At 38.8% G+C, this 20,080-nt stretch overlaps 1 long non-coding RNA gene across 1 annotated transcript; it reads left to right on the forward strand.

The window, feature by feature from the left end:
- The first annotated feature begins 601 nt into the window (after positions 1-601).
- Positions 602-20,080, forward strand: LOC119154999. The gene is made up of 3 exons (XR_005106574.1): positions 602-728; positions 18,746-18,828; positions 19,982-20,080. It is a non-coding gene; the product is annotated as an uncharacterized LOC119154999 (long non-coding RNA).

The raw sequence follows: 20,080 nt of genomic DNA on the forward strand, positions 1-20,080 counted from the left end.
AGCAAGCTCACAAGCTGGCTTAATTAACCATTTGCACTTGTTAATACCTGCACAACTGCATTATCTGCATGCACCATTATGAAAGTACAGACCTGACCAGAATGTTTTCCTTATTAATAAGCATGTTCCTGGCTGGATTACTTGAAGCACATCTTATTTTTTCTGCCTATTGGAGGTTGAGTGCAAGGATGGAATCTGTGATTGTTCATGATATTTTTAAATCTCCATCTAATTTTGCCGTACACTTTGCAGACTTACAGGCACATTACAGGTTGGTTTCCGTTGGACCTCATGGGGAGGATTTAACAGCACAACTCTTGTAACAGCCAACAGAAATTGCATGGCTTAATCCTTGCATGCTGCATTGAAAAATTACCCATAAATATTTCACCATTATGTTTTATTATTACAGTCAAATTTGTTTTATGTACTTATTATTTAAGGGATAATAGGGCAGGTGTCCCATTTTATGAGGCAATAATCTGGTTCACGTTGGCTCCATAGTTTATCCCTACCAGTGAGCTGCATTATCGCCAAGGGACATGGGGAGCTTGTCTTACTATAGTAATAATAATAATACTTTATATTTCTGCAGCACCTTTCCTCTAGAATGATCCTAAAGCATTTTGCAAATCCTGTTTGATTTTTGGCAACTGGGGTCATCTCAAGATTATTTCAACGATGCCAGTTCTGGAGTCAAGATAGAAGCCGGACTTTAGACCATCCAGGTATCTTCTCTTGAACCGCTGAAAATGTTTGCTGTTTATAAGTCTCTTAGTCAGATAGCTGGGTGCAGGGGATGAGGCTCTAAATATTGATGGTGATGGTCTCCTTGGCTGTGGGACCATGGGTTCACATACTTTGGAAGTGGAATGTGATGCCCTTCAGTTCAGATGTCTTGTAAACATCTCTTTGCAAGGTACATCAGAAAGAGCTCCCTGGGGAGGGGCTGAGGGCCGCACAGCAGGCATGCAGACAGCCCTCACGTTTATCAGAAGGTTTGCTTGAAACCAGATCAAAGGGGAGCAATTCCCACCCCTTCATTAGGTAATGTTCCTCTTTGAGATGATTTCGGTTATGTATCCTCAGTACAGCCATGATGATAGTTAATGTTAGTGTCCTTTTGGTAGACACAGGTGCTTTCTATTTTCTTCCAGGCAGCTTAGATGTGCACTGGTTTGGGTTTGTATTAGTATATTGGCTACATTCGAGTGTATGTAGCGTATGAGCTATATTCAGGCTTGGCCTAGGCTGCTGTTATTTTTCCTGAATACCAGCGACTGGGTAGAAAATTGGAGTTGCCTTACAGCCAGAAGTGTCGACGTGTGCCCAGTCCAGCTCCCTTTTACGAGCCTGTGCCACACGGGGTCTTGGTTAGTCTCTGAATCACGTTATCTCACGAATACGCCGTGGGTGCCCAGCCCTCCAGCCAACATCGTGTGCTGCAGCGGCCAAGGTATTGCATCACTCAGTGTTTTTCAAGCCCCTGGATGACTTCAGAGCTTGTGACTCCAGCGTTTCCTCTCGGTTACAGCCTGCCCTAGGGAAAAGAGTTGCCAAATTGAGATTACACTTGCCTTTTAGTAAAAGTAAAAAGTGGATTTGCCTACAAATCTTACAGGGTTTTGGGGTTTTCTGCTGCTTCTCTCTTTTACATTTTTTCTTCCTTTTGTTCTGTTTCTTCAGCTGTGAATCCAGAAAGGCAAAAAACGTGTATGTCTTGCTGTAATATGAGTATCTAATAATTTCCAGTAATAGAAGTGGTTTATTTCTACTTGAAAGTTGAAGCCAACTCTGATGAAGTTATATATTCTTTGATTAAATAAGATATATAAGGCTGTTTGCTCTATTAACATCCCACAGTCACAAGGGCATTAGCTACTCAGAGGCGGCGTTACTCATTCCTCCCTTATCCAAAATCCCAGGCTGACCTAACTTTCCCAATTAATGCCTCACTACAGTTGCCAGATTTCCACTTTAAGTTAGAATTCTACAATTTTAATTTTCCCCACAGAAAAAAAAAAAAATTATTTTAAAAAAATTTCCAGAGTTTTGCTTACTTGTGTCTTGCATGATTCAGCATTCTCAGAATATACTACTTTATTTAGTGCTGGAGGAAGAAAGGATCAGTTTCTGCCATCTTCACAGAGAATTAGTTGACCAACCAGATTTTTAAGATATTAGTGTCTAACTGTACCAGCAGTTGCTTGAAAGGATTTTTATTAGTCCTTACCTGCGTTTTTGAATACCTAAACACCTCAAAATGTTTCCTTTCATTATACTTCAGCATTGTGGCTAAAGGATAATGCTTTCATTAGATCTATCATCCATTCACAAAATATAGCTGTGTGCGACATTTACATCAGTAAAACAAATCATACTGTGCCTCAACTTTCCCCCATTAGTAACTGAATGGATGTCTTGCCTCACCCAGGCAACAGGATATGTCAAAAGTTCATTGGATTTACGGATAACAAATCACTAGCTATCTTTCAGGCATTGTACAAATTATCAAACATTATTTTATGTCACTGAGTGAGTTGACTGGGCCATGATTCAGGCATGTGCTGAAGCACCTTGTTGACTTCAGCATCTAAATATCTAAAATGAGTATTTACAATGAGAGAGACAGAGGTGCTTTCCTTCTTCCCTGGACCAATGTGTAGGAGATTTGCTCCTAATCTCATACCTCAAAAAGTATCAGAGCTTGGAAGTTCAGCACCTAAGTATTTTGAATATCTGGATCTCTTTTAATTTTCTTTTCATTTATTTGGGGTGGGGGTGGGGGTTTGCTTGCTTATTACAAAATTTCGGGTTTTCATAACTTCAAGAAAGTTGATAGTGCAAGAAAGAAAAAGTTGCATATATCTCATTACATTAAAATGTTAACATTTCTAATATTTCCTAACACCACCTTTATAAACTAAACAGTGGAATGAAAAGATCTATGACAAAAGTGGAGCCTAGAGACATTTAATGTGAATGCATTTCTGGGTAGCTCAGGATTTGTTTTGGAAATGTATAGAAGATTATAGAAAATTGGTTCAATTATGTCCTCAATTACAATGTGTAAAGTCATTGTACCCTGCAACTGATGGCAGAATTGGGACCAAACAATGTATATTGAGAAATATCACATAGTTTTTCTATTGATTTCATATTTTCTGGTTGTGTATTGTGTTCTATGTTACTGTTTGTTATTTATGCGAGACAGTTATCCTTTGTTATCCAATTGTTATTTTTTTAAATAATAACCTGGATAGAGCCTGGATGGCATGCCTTATGAAGACCCCCATTACAGTGCTTTATCGACTGGTGAAGGTCCCATTCCTAAAGGAAACAATGGTGTGTTTTCCACGTCATGTCCAAGTCCAGGTGTTCAAACTCTGTTGAAACCACTGCCGCACAGAAACAGGAGGGTTATTAAAGTAACTGAGCTTTAAAACAGCCACAGTGCTGGCAGCAATGTCCAAGCACTCCTTGCAGAACCCTTCCCCCACTGATGCTGTCCCTTAGCCTCCTCGCCTGGAGCAGCCACCTCCGAGTAAGCCGGTCTTTTTAGTCTCCAGAAACCATTCCAATCCAGCTGCTAACGAAGGTGCCAGTAATCGTTTTGCTGGGTTTGTAGGATGGTTTTCTGCTTTGTCAGACACCACTGAGCAACCATTATTAATACTCATGGACATTTTGGCTGTGTTAGGAGACGAGCTACAATGAAGGGTGATAGGCGCTTGACAAACACTGAGGGTTTCGTCACTGATTATATCCTGGGACTCTGAGCACTCCCAGCAGTTGGGACTTTTTTCTAATTCAATACCTGCGGCTACAGCCAACCAATCCCCCACAAACAAAGCATGCTAGAACATGAATAAAATACGAAACAAATACTGGAGTTCATATTTGCAAAGAACGTTATGAGTATAAATCATGACTTACAAAGCTAAAGGAAGGTACCAGAACAGTTAACAAATGTTGCTTGTCTACTGTGTTGATTGGCTCTAACAATACATGGATCCGTGGTTTTCAGTCAGGCTTGCATGATTTAGCTGATCATATTTAACAAAATCTGCCAAGATCTTCTTGTACCCCATAAATGAGCTCCCAAAATGTATAGCGTATAATTGCCTCCTGTTTTTTTTAAATGAAAGCCTCAGCAGCTGGGAGATTCTACAGTTCTCTGAGTATTCAGACAATTGAAAAGCGATAAAAAAGAATCCTTTTCTGTGGCATCAGGGTTTTTTTTGAGGCTGTGGATATTAGGACTTAGATGTGTGATGCTTGTGTGATCAGCAATACAATTCTATATTCATGAGAAAGTAAAATATGAAGTATAGTGTAAAGTAGCTGTTGCATTCGTGCTTTATCTTGAAACAGTAATTGAATAGCTGCTAAGTGCTGAATCCTGAAGGGGAAAAAAAAAACCTGTATGGTTCTTTGGCATTCTTTTATGCTACAAGAGTTCATCCATCCATCCTAATTTATGAAATGCCTTCGTATTTTGGTCTTCCAAAATTCAACCAAATATGTTTCAGATGCAATGTCTTTATTATCTTGTGCTTTATCAGAGGAGAGGATGAGGGCACTGAATTTCCATGAATTCTCATTGTTGTTATCTCTGAATATGCAGCCCAGACAAAGAACTCTTTGAATGTAAAGTAAGAGAAGTGCTAATGCTCAGCTATAGCTTGATGCTGAACTCTTACAAGCATGAAAATCCGTCTCACATTTCAGTGCATGCAGCATCTCTGGCTGCTAATATACAATAAAAGAAGGCGCGGTGAAGCCTTAGCACCATGGAAAGTTTTTAGTAGTCTGTTGAAGGTGCCATTCATCACATTATTGAGTGCATCTGTGATCTGATCGGCTTCCTCGACTCCCATTAAAATGGAAAATAAGGGCTTCATAGGTTCAGTACCTTTTAGGTCACCAGCAGCTTGCAAAACCTGTATCTCCTAAAGGTGCCTGACCTCTATTGGAGGAGACACTGCTTGGGCTAATTTGTCCGTGACAAATTTATTGGCTATTTTTTTCTTGGTACTTGAGCTCCTTCAGCAGCAGCTCAGATGTTGCTCCATTACACTGCTCTCCTGGATGCAGACAAAACTAAAACGTGGTGCTTTGCCGCCTGGACCTCTATCCCAACACACGTTTGTTGCCTGCAGTATTTCACAGGAAATGTAAACAGCCTGCCTCCGCTTGGAGTTCAGCAATAGCCAAGTTCCTGGCAAAAATATTGGCAGAAAACAAAAGCTCCCTGTAGTTACAGAAGGTCTCACAGAGCTGAGGTTAGATCCACGGCCTTCCAAACTGCTGAAGGCTGGGAGAATTGCGGAATTTGGCTCAGCTGGGCTGCCTCCTTCCTGCACCAAAATTTCAACGCGAACATGAAATGAAAATTTCTTTCTTCAAACATACTTAATTGCTTTCAAGTTTTGGCACTTCTGTTACTATTGGATTTCCAGGGCGTCCCATGGTAATGATTAGAACTAAGCAAATACCTCAAAATATTTTCCATGAAAACTCCCTTGAATAAAACATTGAATAGCCTTCAGCTGTGTTCGCACCCCTTTCATATTTGCTTTCTCTGAATATTCCAGTGACTGATTTATGGGCAGAAATGTTAACTGAAACAGCAATTTTTAAGGGAATGTTGCATAACATTTATGGAAAGTAGGTTTTAAATATGGATATAGTAACTAAATGCAGTCTAATTGGAGCAAAAATAATACCAGCTGATTTGGGTCCACTCAGTCTAAGTAACCCCTCTCAGTATCCCAAACTGCAGAGGCCACTAAGAAAAGGAGTCTCTGTCCACCATAAAGACCAAATCTTAGGTCCAGATAGAAACAAAACTTAGGAGGTACTTAATAAGTTTTGAAAAAGTGCCTGATGAGCAGCGTATGTGTCCAGCTCCTGTTGACAAAATACCTTCATAAATCTGGCGATAACTCAAAGTAAATGTTGGATATTGAATACATTTGAAAGATGTGAAAGTAGTTAAAAGTTAATTGTGAATAAGAGAAGAGACTGAGCTCATTGACTTAGTTGTTTACTATGAATAAGTTGATTGGCCTTACTAATGATACAAGATTCTTGGCTGCTTCTTGAAGATGTCATTGTCAAAGAGCAAATATTTGCATATTGCTCTTCAACATCATTAGTTTTGTTTTGGAAAGTGAGTCATTAAGACCTACATTTTAAAAAGTGTACAAATATTGCATGTCTAATTTGCATCAGTGACTAATATGTGCATAAATCAGATGAGATCACACAAAGATGACCAATCATGGCATCCTTGGATGTGCAAGGATGCATATAGGCAACTCACATTATCAGCTGCATTTAAAAAAAAAAAAAAAAAAAAAAAAAGAAAAGCTGGACATGGTTTTAAACTATGGTCTTAAAACTCTCAATTTTTGCATATGAAGCTCTTATCCATTCTGTAGCATGTTCCAGGGAGAGATAGCTTTGCTGGTACAGGGAACCTTAGACAGATCCACATTATTCCCCTATGAGTGCAAAAATATCTTTATGCAATATCTGAAAAAACTCATTTAAATGCTCTGTGAATACAGACCTTCCCAAAGGCCAAGATGTATTCATGTATTTTGGATGATCTTCAGCTAGAAAACTGTGCAGCTAATGCACCCATCTCACCATGTAAAAGATTTAAACAAAAAAACTAAACCAAAACAGCAACAAAAAAAAAAACCCTGAAAAAGCCAGCCTACAGCCCCTAACCTAAATTCATGTTTTTAAATACAGATGGTCTGAGTATGTTCTTATTACCCCATTCCAACAACAGCTAAGGTTTGATCTTTAAAAATGAAGAGCCAGAGTATTTTCTTAGTGACACTTACACTACATTGTACCTTTTTCACATTCCTGGTAAAATCTCTTTAAAATAGCAGAATCAAACAGCAACTTCAAGGATGGAGAGTGCTTTGTTTCCTTTTTCTATGGAATGAATGGAAAGATTTCAAAGGATAGCAATTATGAGCAGGTATTAGAGGTGCTTTACCCAAGAAGCAGTGAAGTTCAAATTCAAACTAGATATCAGGTTATTAAAGATACTCTAATGGCTACCATATCTTAGGTAGAATGCATAAGTGAACAACACACCTTAGTTTCCCTTTCTTACCCTAAAAATAACTTGTTCACCCTACTGCCATCACGTGCTAAATTAAGTCATGTCTTTTATTAATAAAAGTCAGCTATTTTCTGAGCTTCTTAAACTTTCTAAATTTTCTTACCGCAAACACTGTTCATTTAATTTCTTATCCTGAGACTGATAACAGGGTTTCTATAAAAATGAACATTCATGATCAAAGAGCAACTCTGTATCATAAACAAATTACAACTGGGCATGCTTTGAAATAGCTTAACCTAATTAAGCTCAAACACTTTCACAAAAGCTTAAAAAAATGGGTGTAATTGGAGCTCCATTCAGGTTCAGCTGACTTAATATTTTTAGTTTGATTGGCTTTTTTTTTTTTTTTTTTCTTTTAGGGCTTTGCATAAACAAAACATTTTGACAGTGTTGCCTTCCTGGGAAAAATGGTGGTGGTGCTGAAAATTCAGATTTCCAAATGAAATGCAGTTCTAATTGCTCATTTTTACAGTCCTTGTAATTCACATGAAACATGCATGCCAAATGCAGATGTAATTAGTACATGACTATTTCACAACCATGTACCACTCGTGTGCATACCAGTAAAGGTAAGTGAGCTGGTGCCCATCACATGCTGGAATGCCAGTGACTGTGTGCGCATCTGAAATGCAACTGCATGTGTTTTTCTTACAAAACCATTTCCAAGGTAAGGGTTTGGTTTGGAGGACTGAAATGGAAATCCCTGTGGCGTCATCTGATGTTGTGTGTCAAGTGTGTTCCAGAGCGGTACACGTTACTCCAGCCACAGGGTGCTTGCATCATTTTCAGTGCAAGTCGTTGGCTCCTTATGGAAAATGAACATTTAGGCTGAGATTAGCAGACACTGAGATTTTGGGATCTCACTCTCTCTACCTCCAATTTAAAAGTGTTACGTAAAACTTTTCTCTAGTATTTGTAGATTATAAACCACCAAGTTACGAGGATTGATTATCCCTTAAATCTGATTCTAGAGTCATTTACAATAACATTACACCTGAACCCTTTACTTACTCAAGGCAGTGGTTTTCAAGGTACAGATACACCTGTGGATGATAAAACGGCACAGAAAAAAATTTCTTTATTTAAACATCAGTTATCTTAAAATTAGAATGAATAAATCTTCTGTAATCTATGTAGAATTGTGTATTTCCCTCATCACCATAAAACCGGAATGCTTTCTAGCACAACTTTAGGTATCATGATTATTATCTGTTATGTGTTATCTGACCTTTTCTTCTGTAGTGAATGATTTCCTACTTTTTATAAGCTTTTAATGTTATTGATTTTTAATTTCATAATGAAAAGATTTTGCTGTTTGCCTAGCTGTAGAATTTCCATACGGAGATAGTGAATCTCTGCATGCTCGTGGCTTTTTTATATTTGTTCTGCACTTCAAATATCAAAATACAAGCCGTGATAGCTGTGTGGATAAATGTCTGTGTGACTAACTCTACTACAATGTATACCTATCAGAATATTTGTGGGAAAAGAGTTTCAAATTCATTCTTACCTACTCCTAGTATTCCTGCATAACTGTTAACATTAAATTTTGTTCTTTGCATATCTGTGCTTGTAAAAGTTTACTACACTGATGACTACTGAAGGCCTTAATTGAAATGAATTTATGTATATATTTCAACAAATATTTGTGCTCTGCAATACACATTTTTTTCAGTATTTATCATTTCTTTTCCATGCCATGAGAAGAAAATTTTCAGTAAAATTTATTTTAATAATTGGAAAGTGTTAGAAGCGCTAAGCCAAATTACCTGTAATTATATAACCTTCTGATTCTGACTGTGTTTAACAGATTAAATGTTCTGTCTTTACAACTTTCAAGGTTAAGTGCTCATAATGGGACATGCTGGTGAGTAGGTCATATAATCCCCAGCAAGTGGTACTCAGCAAACCAAATGGAAGACAGTTATTAAAATCTGTAACATACAACTTTAATCTAGCACTCAAATTATAAGGGAGCCACTTGGAAAGAGCTAAAGGCTATTTGCAGGTTCAATATATTCACTTTGCTCTCAACAGTGATCAAAGTTTAGAACTTCACGTGTCTTGGACTGGTCTAACAGCTAATTTGGAGGAGCTGCAAAAATACTGTTATATCCCCAAGCTACAGCGGTTTCATAATTGGAGTCTTATAGCTGTGAATGAGCGAAGAGCTGCCTGCATTGCAGCGCTCTCCGCAGGTTTACATCACTGCATTTGTAAGGGTTAAAAGTCAGTGAAATGAATCTGAATACCAAGACAAATTATACTCGCAATTTCTACGTAAAGTTTTCTATCGGAAGTAGTTCTTTTTAAATTGGTGAATATTACTTTAAAAATGCAAGATGGAGAGTCTTTTCTGCAGGGATATTTCAGTCACTGCCAAGCCCTCCCAATAAGTTCATGCCTGCCTTTGTTCCATATATTATTAATTTTTTAGCTTGAATTTTCTTGAGTTTACTGATATCTTTTCCTAATCTATCCTGAAAGCCATGCGAAGTCTATAAAGATAGGTCTGAAACCTACTTAGCCTTGGGGTGACACATTAAAAAAGAGGGTGGCTTTCTTTTTTTCCAGAAAGGCCACCTTTGCATGTGTAACTATTACACTGAAACAATCGTGGTGAAAGCCCTCTATCAAAACAACCACACCACCTCTGCATTGCTGTTTTTCCTCTGTCAGTCCTTGAAATGACCTTGGTTTAATTACCTGCATCTCAATGAGTGAATCTACATAGAAAGTGAAGGTTAATTAATGAAGGATCGTGTCTTACTTTAAACCCATCAGGCAGTGGCTGACAAGCAAGTCTGGTCCATGCAGTATTATCCTATATCTCATTAGAAGTGGTCAGATTGATGTGCTAGCTCTGGTCTAGAAAAAGGAACAGGACAGTTTGTTAATGAAGAGATGTGATGGTACTCTTGCAAAAATTTGAAAGCCTGTGTAGGGGTCCATTATCACTAACGTTGTTGAACTTCGGCTTTTTCCACTAGCTTTTTAATTTCAAGAGAGTTTAATTTACTCCTTTTGAACTTAGCAAGCTTCAAAGTTTTCCACCCAAAAGTTGCTGCGGTTCTGAATCTGGCTAAAATTGGCAGAGCAATTTGATGCCCTTTCCTATATTTGTGTAGCTGTTACAAAACCCACTCAGTTTGCATCATTTTAAATCTGGTGGCTACAAGAATTCATACTCTTGACCTGTACTGGTAGATCCCTGAGGGAATCCTCGCCCAGGAGTGCATCGCTATGTTTTAAAGCTCAATGCCACCCTGTTGCCATTCCTCGTGGTGTCCAGCAAGCCATCCACAGACACGGCTGAACCAGCCTTCCCCCTAGGACGTGCTTCCTCATACACTCAAGAAAGCTATTTTACAGCTCTATAAAGGAGAAAAGTAATGAAGCAAACTGAGGAGGGTCTTACTGTCATGCTGTCAACCCTATAGGTAAATCAGTGATTAAATAACGGCTACCTTCAGCTAAAGCACACCGAGCAATGTGCCACAGGACCAGACCTCCTAATCTACTCCTGCCCTTACCTCCTGCAAACCACACATCCTTACTGTGACAGCTTCAACTTTGCTCGTTAGAGGTTTTAGAGGTTTTCTCAAAAAAAAAAAAAAAAAAAGCTTATTATGGAGATGACAATGAGGTGAACCTTGGAGTTGTGCCAAGACTTGAACACCAACATTTTTACTGTGGAGCAGTCTGTGGGTGTAAAATACCCACAAAGAGCACTGAAGGCCAAAACAAAAATCCAGAAAATAAGAACTAGAGGAAGATGGTTCCTTAAAACAGCTGAAACCAGCAGAAGTTTTACTGAGAGCCCTAAAAGCCCTCTTAAGTTATACCCATAGAGACAGACATACACTGGACATAAAACTTTTATTTCCAGTCACTCATGGTGTCAGAATAAAGTAGCACATTCACAATTTTAGAAAACCACTTGCAGTTTATTTCAAGGACCACGGTGAAGAACATATTATTAAGGCAATAAACATGAGTATCGCTTGGTATGATGAGGTAATCTGGTCCTATGTCACGTGGAACTCTTCAAAACACAAAGTGAGACTCAGTTTGCACAGAAAGACTTTTAATAGACATTTGCAGACAGATGGATTACGCCTGCAGTGTTTAATTGCACTCTTAGCACACTGGATTGCAAAGATCACACCAGAACCTGTCCCAGCATAGGACCTTGCCTTCCAAAGGCGATACCCCCCCGGAATAAAGAGTGGGAAGATTTCTGGGCACTGTAACCAGATCAAAGGGATCCAGCCTCACCTATGAAACCATCTTTGGGCATTTGGGGGTTCAAAGCATTGATCATTGATGCTTTGAGGTCAGAATGTACTTTCGTTTGTTTTTTTGGTTTTTTTTTTTAGCTTGGGAGTCAGGCTGGATTCATAACCACCTGCAGCGCAGACACTAGGCAAATGTCTGCCAGTTTTCACATCACGGGCAAGTTTTCCAAATACAAAAGTGGCCAAAGAGGCAAACACTTCTTTTGCTGGTGAGCACAGAACGTATCAATACCAGAGGTGTGTTTGTTTCCATGCTTGGGCTATATTTGATCTTGCAAACGTTACAGGGTTTGGCTGCCTTGCACTTTGTGAGGAAAACATTGTTTCTTTGCTTTAGGTTATGATATGCTCTTCAGCATCTTGCACTTCCTCCACCTTTTCTTAACATCTTCCCTTCTCCATCTTAACCACTGATTAAGAAATAATAACAAAACAAGTCTAAAAATTTTGATCTTGCTTCATAATGATTTTTGAACTCTTACATAAATGAAGGTGGGACTGAGCTTAGAGGTAAAACTTTTCTTTAATACACTATATAAAACAAATTTTTCATAAAGATTTAAATGGTAAATTGTTCCCACCTTATCTTAGTGGAAAATGTTTTGTGTGATCATGCTCTTGTCTGTCCTATAAAATGTGACTTTTCTATAGGCAGAAATATTAAGAATTATTTGTGGTTTGGGCATGTGCCAGAATTTAACTCATCACACTTCTATGTTTTCAAGTACCAGGAAAAAAAAAGATATAAAAATGATATTAAAAGTTTTCTCTAACTGTGAAACAGAGCTCATTTACCTTTGTAATTTTCTATTAATTTACTACTAGGATTCATTTTGCATTTAATTCAGTCCTCTAATGGCTTAAAACTGTGTCTTTGCTCTTTACACATTTGTGGTCTCAGTTGTGTCAAGCTTTTTCATCTACTTTATGTTCATTTATTTTAACTTTTAGTGGTCTTCTAGCCAATTCTTTATCCTTTTTATTACAAGAGCATGAAATTTTATAATGCCCTAGAGCTTTGTTAGTCAGCTGCTACAAGGTTCTTAACCTTAGTTAATTTATTCTTTCACTTTTGACTTTCAGATATGGAGCATGCTTTAATATTTTGGTTTTGAATATGAAAGCAACTTTTATTAAGTAGGTTTATTGCATTAATAGATCCTTATTTCATTTTTACAGTAGTTTTTAGGTATCCTGCTAGCCACAGAATGTATAATTTTACATAATGATTTATAATTTTTGTAAGATAATTTAATCTTTACTATACTAAAATATTGCTAATATAACAGTCATAACATTGTTAGGTAATTTTGCTAAAGAATCATTGTAAACAAGCATAAGAATGTTCTTTTTCATTGTAAAACCTGATTTTTTTTTGGTTTCTTATTACATTAACAAATCCTAAGCAATGGCAATTTGCTCATGTACAGAAAAGTAAAGGGGAAACCACTAAAATTATCACTTGCCTTAATTTTACATGATTATTCCAAACACATCTTGTATCACCATCAAGTGACGTAATGCTGGCTGCTCTTGCAATTTGGCTAGTCCCACAGGAATTCATTAAATCCCTACAGCCATGTTATTATCCAAGGGTTTCACATTTTTATCTTTCAGAAGTAATTATTAGCATTCCCAGCCAGAGAGCAAAGCTTGGAAATCTGAATGCTAGTCTCCAACTTGAAAAGGCTAATGAAAAACAAAATATTACGGGGGGGGGGGGGGGGGGGGGGGGGGGGAATCCTGTTAATTCTATTTTTAATTCCCCCTATTCTAAAGCTTCTCTTCAAATTCTGTTTTGCTTTGGCTAACATTATACTTGGAATGGGACCACTACATAAACATTCAAGAAACATAAGAAATGGCAAACTCAGAAAGAGGTTTTCTGAATTTTTTTGGGACCTATATCTGGTTCTACTTCAAAATCCACTGAAATGAAGGCAAAGACTTAATTTTGTTGGAAACTTTCATACTCTCTGACGAAATGGCCATCTTAGAAAGATTTTGCTGTGAAATTCAACCTGCTTCAATCCAAAGAGTATAACCTGCTTCTTTTCACTTAGATAAGGCACAAATTTTTCACATAATGTTTTTTTACCATTAAAAATCACCAAACTACTGTGCCCTTTAGTTTGTAATGTCTTACATCTCTGTTGGTCTTCCACTCTTTTGACATTAAAATATTGTTATTTAGCTCATTTAAATCATCATACTGGCGCTCACAGCAGTGTGTCGCTTTTAAAGATGCTTTAGGACACAAATACAGATGGTGCCCTGGCCAGGGAAAGGTGGTGCCCCCCATCAGAGATGGGCTGGGACACCAGTGAGGGCCACCCAAAGGTCTGCACGAGCCCCGTGCACCATCGTTATCCCACAGCCACTCAGCTGTACGTGACAGTCCCTCAGCCTGTGCAGCTCCCACCAGTGGTTTGCTGAACAGCAGAGAATAAAAGTGTTATTAAGGAAAAATTAGATACCAGCTTAACTGAGTTAACCAGATTAACATTATCAGATTCTTCAGTCTCATTGAAGAAGCATGTTTTGAAGAGAAAGGCTTGAAGGAGAAGAGGCTGGAGGTGTATGAAAGCTGCAGCTCAAATGGCGCTGTTATATATCCAGCTCTAAATGTCATGGCCTAACCCCAAACGTTATTATGAACACAATATTGACGTTATAACTAAGATTATTTGCCTTCTGAGTCTTCAGAGTGTGCACAGTTCACATTGCCAAACCCTTGCTTTTATGGAGAGCTACAAAGCAATATCCTACTTCTGTTCTTAAATGAAAGATGTTCTCTGAGAATACCTTGGCTTCAGCAACCCAGGCCCAAAAGCGTTCCTTGATAACACCATGGCAGGAAGGGAGTTCTGCACTGAATGGAGAAGATGCAAAAGTTAATATCTGGAAAAAAGACCAAGGTCCTGAGCAGACAGATGACTAAACTTGAGCAGCTGGAGAATAGGTAGCAAAAGAAAGATAAGGAAGAAGGAGCTAAGCCAAGTTGAACCATCTTCAAAGTAGGAATAAGAGGAGGCAGTCCTACCCACTGCTGGTATGGAGGTGAGTGAACATGAACAAGAAGAAATCTGAACACTCGCTGGAGTAAAATAAATGTTCAGGTGAAGGCTAGGAAGCGATTGCCAAGGAGTCCTCAGTGTCAGAGTTCAGGCAGGCATCTTTGCTGAAGTGTTTGGATAAAGTACATTCCAATCCTTTTGAACAAGGATGGCAGAAGTCATCACAGGAGAACAGAACAACTGAAAAAAATTCCCATGGGATTTCAGGAGCACTGAAGGTACACAGTACTCCCGAGGTCAGCAGCTCCCACTGCACCTCCCTCGTAAGCAGCCTTGTTCATGCTGCCTCCTCCTCCAAGGGCAGAGGGATATGGCAGAGCTGGGGCAGAGCCAGAGCCTCTCCAGGAGGCAGGCGAGGGGTCCCGGGGCTGTGCCTGGGAGCGCAGGGCAGCCCCCGCGCCCGGCTGCCCCGTCGCACGCCTGCCCTTGAACCTGCCTGGGCTCCAGGTCTCCATGTGGAAACAACAGGCGAAGACCCAACCCGGAGGGAGGCAAGAGAAGCGAATTGCTTGAAACAGGAAAATGAAGCAGGCTTTGAAGCAGGGGGCTGTTCAGTGTTGGGCTTTTTTAGTTTGCTTTTGAGGCAGGACATAAAGAGATCAAAATACCAAAGTTGAGCACCACTGTCTTGGCAAGCGTACAAATATCCCACCCCAAATGTTTGCACAGGGGGGACTGTTAGCGTTGCAGAGGGCATCGCCGCCACTCGGCTTGCTTTCTGCTTTAAAGCAAAAGAGCCAATCCAAAGGTGGGACCACTAGAAAATTAATAGCAAAGGAAAAAAGAGCTCTTATGAAATGCACTGGCTAGACTTACAATAACCATAGGTGTCTGCAGTGCTACAATTTTATACTTTTTGGCTTACGTGAACCTCCATTAATCTGTAATTTTAATAAAAATGCATCTTCATTTCAGAACAGGTAAGAGGGCTTGCTATAATTCTCATTCTCAGTGTGGTATAGTTGCTATTCCACCTACATTATTTACTTGTGTGTAAGTATCAAACTAACTCCAATACACTGGAGTTTTGTTTCTGTTCTACAGGGAGCTAACACTTAACGTGATTTTATATACATATATATATATATACGAACACTTCTTTGTCAGGTAGAAGCTTTTAGTCATTCTGACATGAGGCTTTCATACAGCAAAAATATTACTAATACTATTTTGCCTCTAAAGTGCATTTGTTATCAATATGCACTTAAACTAGTGATCAAGAGTTGGTGGGAAAGACACCTGCTCTGCATTTCTTATCTTTTTAATACCTTAGGGATACATCACTTAATAATTTAGTGCTAAACCATTTAGCATTTTAGCCCATCATCTCTTACATTACACATAGGATTTCAGTAATGTCTGGTAAAATTATGTGTTAGCTGCCTTATGTGTGTGTAAAACTTAATAAGTCTTCTTCCCCCCCTCAAGTTTAATAACTGATTTCTTACATTTATGGATGTGAAATTTTATTGCTCATGGATATAGTTTGAACCTAAATCTTCATATCTTATAAATTGATTTTTAGTTTCCTTTTTGACCTTATGAATTTCAATCAGACATTGACCTCTTGTTGCTCATGAATCTGACTGATTTAATGCCATATAACAATAATACTGTAGAAAAGCATTATCATAAGAGCCCACAGGGTTTGCTGAAACCCATAACTAGATTTTGGAGGCCTCTAGCAATAATAATTCTTGACCCAAGACTATTCTCTAATGTCTTCATGCTTTACTGTTCTGGACTGGCTAGTCCTTGTTTTAGTACATTCAAGGAAAGTGGTGGAGACTCCCAGGAGGACATGAGCTAAAACTGTATGGAGAAGATAATGCTGAATATACTCCAGTAACATGAAGCTTATGAAAGACCAATTCTGCCTGGGATTTGCCACATTTGGAGTGAGAGGGAAAGACTATTTAAAAGGAATCCTTTGTAACAAAAAATAGTATTTACTTAGTGGTTAAGATTTAAAAAAAAAAAATAAAAATTTAATACTAATTGTCTTTACTGGAATGTATTGTTATTCTTCAATCTATCGTTATGGCTGCAGCCTAAATAGAGGACTTGAATGATTACTGCTTTGTTTGCTTGGCTGTGCTAATTTAATTTAATTTAATTTAATTGCTTATATGCTTTGGTTTACTGAATAACTGGGTGTTGATGTTCATTATTCCTTATTAAGAAAGAATCTTAAAGTGAAAACAAAAGTATGAAGGACATGGGACTCTGGCATTAATTTATGAATGCTGCATGTGACTGTATTTGGGCATGAATGTTTACTGTATGACTATATTTACTGCATAGGTACATATATATGTATATGGGAGTTTCATGTATTGACTGATTGCTAGGAAATAAGTAGGGAGTCAACACAAAAAAAAAAAAATCAGATAAAAGTACCTCTGGTAAACAGGGCAGGGGGTTAGGAAGCAATGCATGAGCTATGAGCTGTGAAACACTCCTTCCAGGCTCCAGCCAAAATTATACAGGTGTTTCAGCATGACAGGGGTCAAACAGATCAAAAGGGCTATACTCTGTTAAAAACTCCTTCTGTTCTGAGGCGATGGTCAGTTTATCAGGGATTTATTTATGAGGAGCAAACTGACACAGTCACTGTCTTGGAGGGCTAAAGGATACAAGGTCTTAAGTACCCAGCATCATGTAAAACTTCGGTGAGAGAGAGATCACTTACATTAATCCTTTTCACCTATGCTTTGTTATATCCTTGCTTTTAATGGGAAAGTTGCCACAAAGAAAGGCAGAACTCGCAGTCTAACATGAGAGTCCGCATTGCTCATCATTGTGGTTGTAGGCTTGCATCCAGAATATGTGTGACCTGTGAAAGCCTAAAACTTCCCGATCGCTTTACGGTGATCTGTGAAGCAAACCCCAAACCATGGTTCCTGCAGGACGTGTGCTGACCTGGTCACATCTATATTCTTTTATGCTATATTACAATCAAACACATACACACAGAGGTGCTCTTGCATTACATCCAGCAACTATTATTTCATGTTGCAAGATGGTCCTGTACTTCTCATTAAGGATATCATGTCCTTGATGCTTTGTATTTAAAAATTAATTAAAAGTGAAGACCTCGTTACAGCAGTCCGAAAACACGCTGGCACAGAGCCACATCCATTCGTCTTTCCCTAGAGAACTATTCTTTGCATAATGATGGCACTGGACATTACTGGCATATCTTCTCTGGTTCACACAACAACTATCAGACCGACTTCCCGAGGCTTCCCATGCAGACAGAAAGGTTAAAACTCACATTCCCACAGTCCAACTGAAGTTGCTTAGGGCTTTCTCCAGACATCACTTTTCTTATATGATGGAGAGCGTAAGATGAGGGCTTGCAGTAGTTTTGAAGAAAGGATGCCAAGTGTTGCTTAAGGACCAAAAGTTAGCCTAGACGTAATCCAGCGATGAAATCATATTTCACAGGACCTTTTTTGCAACAGCACAGTACTGCTTCCTGATGCACTGGGTAGTGAGCTTTTAAAGTGAGAAGTTTGTGTCTGGTGTATTAATGTTCAAGGCTTTCCAATTTAAACATAGAATACAATAGGTGAGTAGTCCAAAATATAAATATATGAGCGGAGCAGTATGGTATTACTACAGACTCTGAAGACTCAAAACCATGCCAAGCCATTCTGTTCTCTTATAAACTATCTAAATTATTTATTGACATGTAAAGTTAACAATTTTCTGTGTTAACTCCAGCTTGTGTTATATCTGATATGAATGAGGCTCTTCGGACCTTGCATTTTTATCTAATTTTCTCAATGTTGGCAATAGTGTTGCTCTTTCAATAACTGATCTTATTTACCTGCTGCTAAAAACACTTGTCATGTTGAATTACATACCCTGCACAGATATTGTTGCAATTAGCAATTATAAAATATCACAACAGAAGTGTACAAAGGTTTTGAATCCAAATTTTTAACTCTATTTAATCATGTCCTAATTTGCTTAAGCATGTGCCAATGAGTTCTGTTCATTTGTACGTACTGTTTATTGATCTGTGTGTGCAGATGTAGTAATTGCACGTCAATTTGGAGCAATGCGATGAGCATAATCCAAAATTCCATCCATGTCCTCATGCCCAGTGTTTCTGATTGACTGGTCGACTGCCATCCAGCCAGTCAGAAACACTGGGCCCACCAGCTTGGTGGAATTAAACCCATCTGAACTTCGTCCGTGTCTTTTCTCAGTTAGAAAAAGGTTACTGGCGATCGTTTTTTTGAGGATGCTGAGTTCATGAATCATTTCCCTTCCACAACCAAGTATCTCCAAGGTAAGATTCAACCAATTTTTTGGATACAAATTCACTTCCCTTCTCTTACCACACCTCTGCTAGCAATTCCAGGTGCGATAGATGTCCCCTAGCCCATGGCCAAAAAGCACCTTTGACACCATGTAATTATCTTCTGGATGTAGCCAGAATAAATTAAATTTGCATTTAAACCAGTGTAGGGATAGATGGTTTCCAGGAGGCCTCCTGAACTCACTGGAGTGTGTAGCTTCTCTGCCGGTGTAGCTGCATGTGGGTCACACAGCAGCAGCGTCCGAGCATCCCGCTGTGTTGGTGGGAGCTGGGGAGCTGGGCAGGTTGGACTCTGTGGGCAGGGCTGGTCTGAGTGAGGCAGGGCACAGGCTTGAGGGAATTGGCATGTTTGAATGGTGGTCCAAATCGTAAGGATTTTTTTTTTCCTCTTGTATATGTAGCACACATAGAAAGTACACACAGGGGCATATCCTTTTTTAAGACATAAAAAGGAAAGTAAAAGAAAAAATAATAATAAAAAAAAGAAATAAAAAGACTATAGACAGAGGAGAAAGACCAGGAACATTTATTGCTGCTGTTCCCATCCAGTGTCTTGATCCAATACTAAACAGTCAGTTACTGGGGATCAACAGCTATTTCTTCTTTTCTGGTTCTCCAGCAACTAGAATCTATTTTGATTTCTTGGTGTCCTTTCTAGTTAGGCTGTATTACTCATAACTGCAGCGCAGTGGTAGCTGCCAATACAAATTTAGTCTTTTCTGTTTATTCTGTACTGTCCTGTCAAAGCAGATAAGTCTGCTTTGCATTAAAGCTCAAAAACTTAATTGTGGGAAAATGATGAGTCACTCCAGCTAAGGTAAACCAATGTCTGTGTCAGGGGACGTTCTTTTGATGTACAAAGCAACGAAATGACATGAGGGCCATGAGCCAAAATTACTAACTCTCACACAAAGGTGTCATTTACATTTCCCTGGGACAATGAGGCTTTTTGAACCAAAGAGAAGACTGATTTGGGGTCAAGCTAGGAAAAAAAGAGAATAAAACAGGAAAAGGGAATCTTCCAGGCTCTATTAGCAATTCAAGCCATCTACTTGTGAACATCTAATGAAATCCTTTGAAGAGATTGCTCAGGATAGTTATTTTCCTTTCTCATCCCTCCAAGGTGTGGAGAGTAGCCATGAAATGTTATGAGGGACCACCTCTCGGAACCAGAAATGCAACCAAGTTGAGAGGAGCAGGGTCAGTCTGCAGCTTTGACAAG

The sequence above is a fragment of the Falco rusticolus genome, chromosome 10 (assembly GCF_015220075.1).
Source record: "Falco rusticolus isolate bFalRus1 chromosome 10, bFalRus1.pri, whole genome shotgun sequence".
NCBI lineage: Eukaryota > Metazoa > Chordata > Aves > Falconiformes > Falconidae > Falco > Falco rusticolus.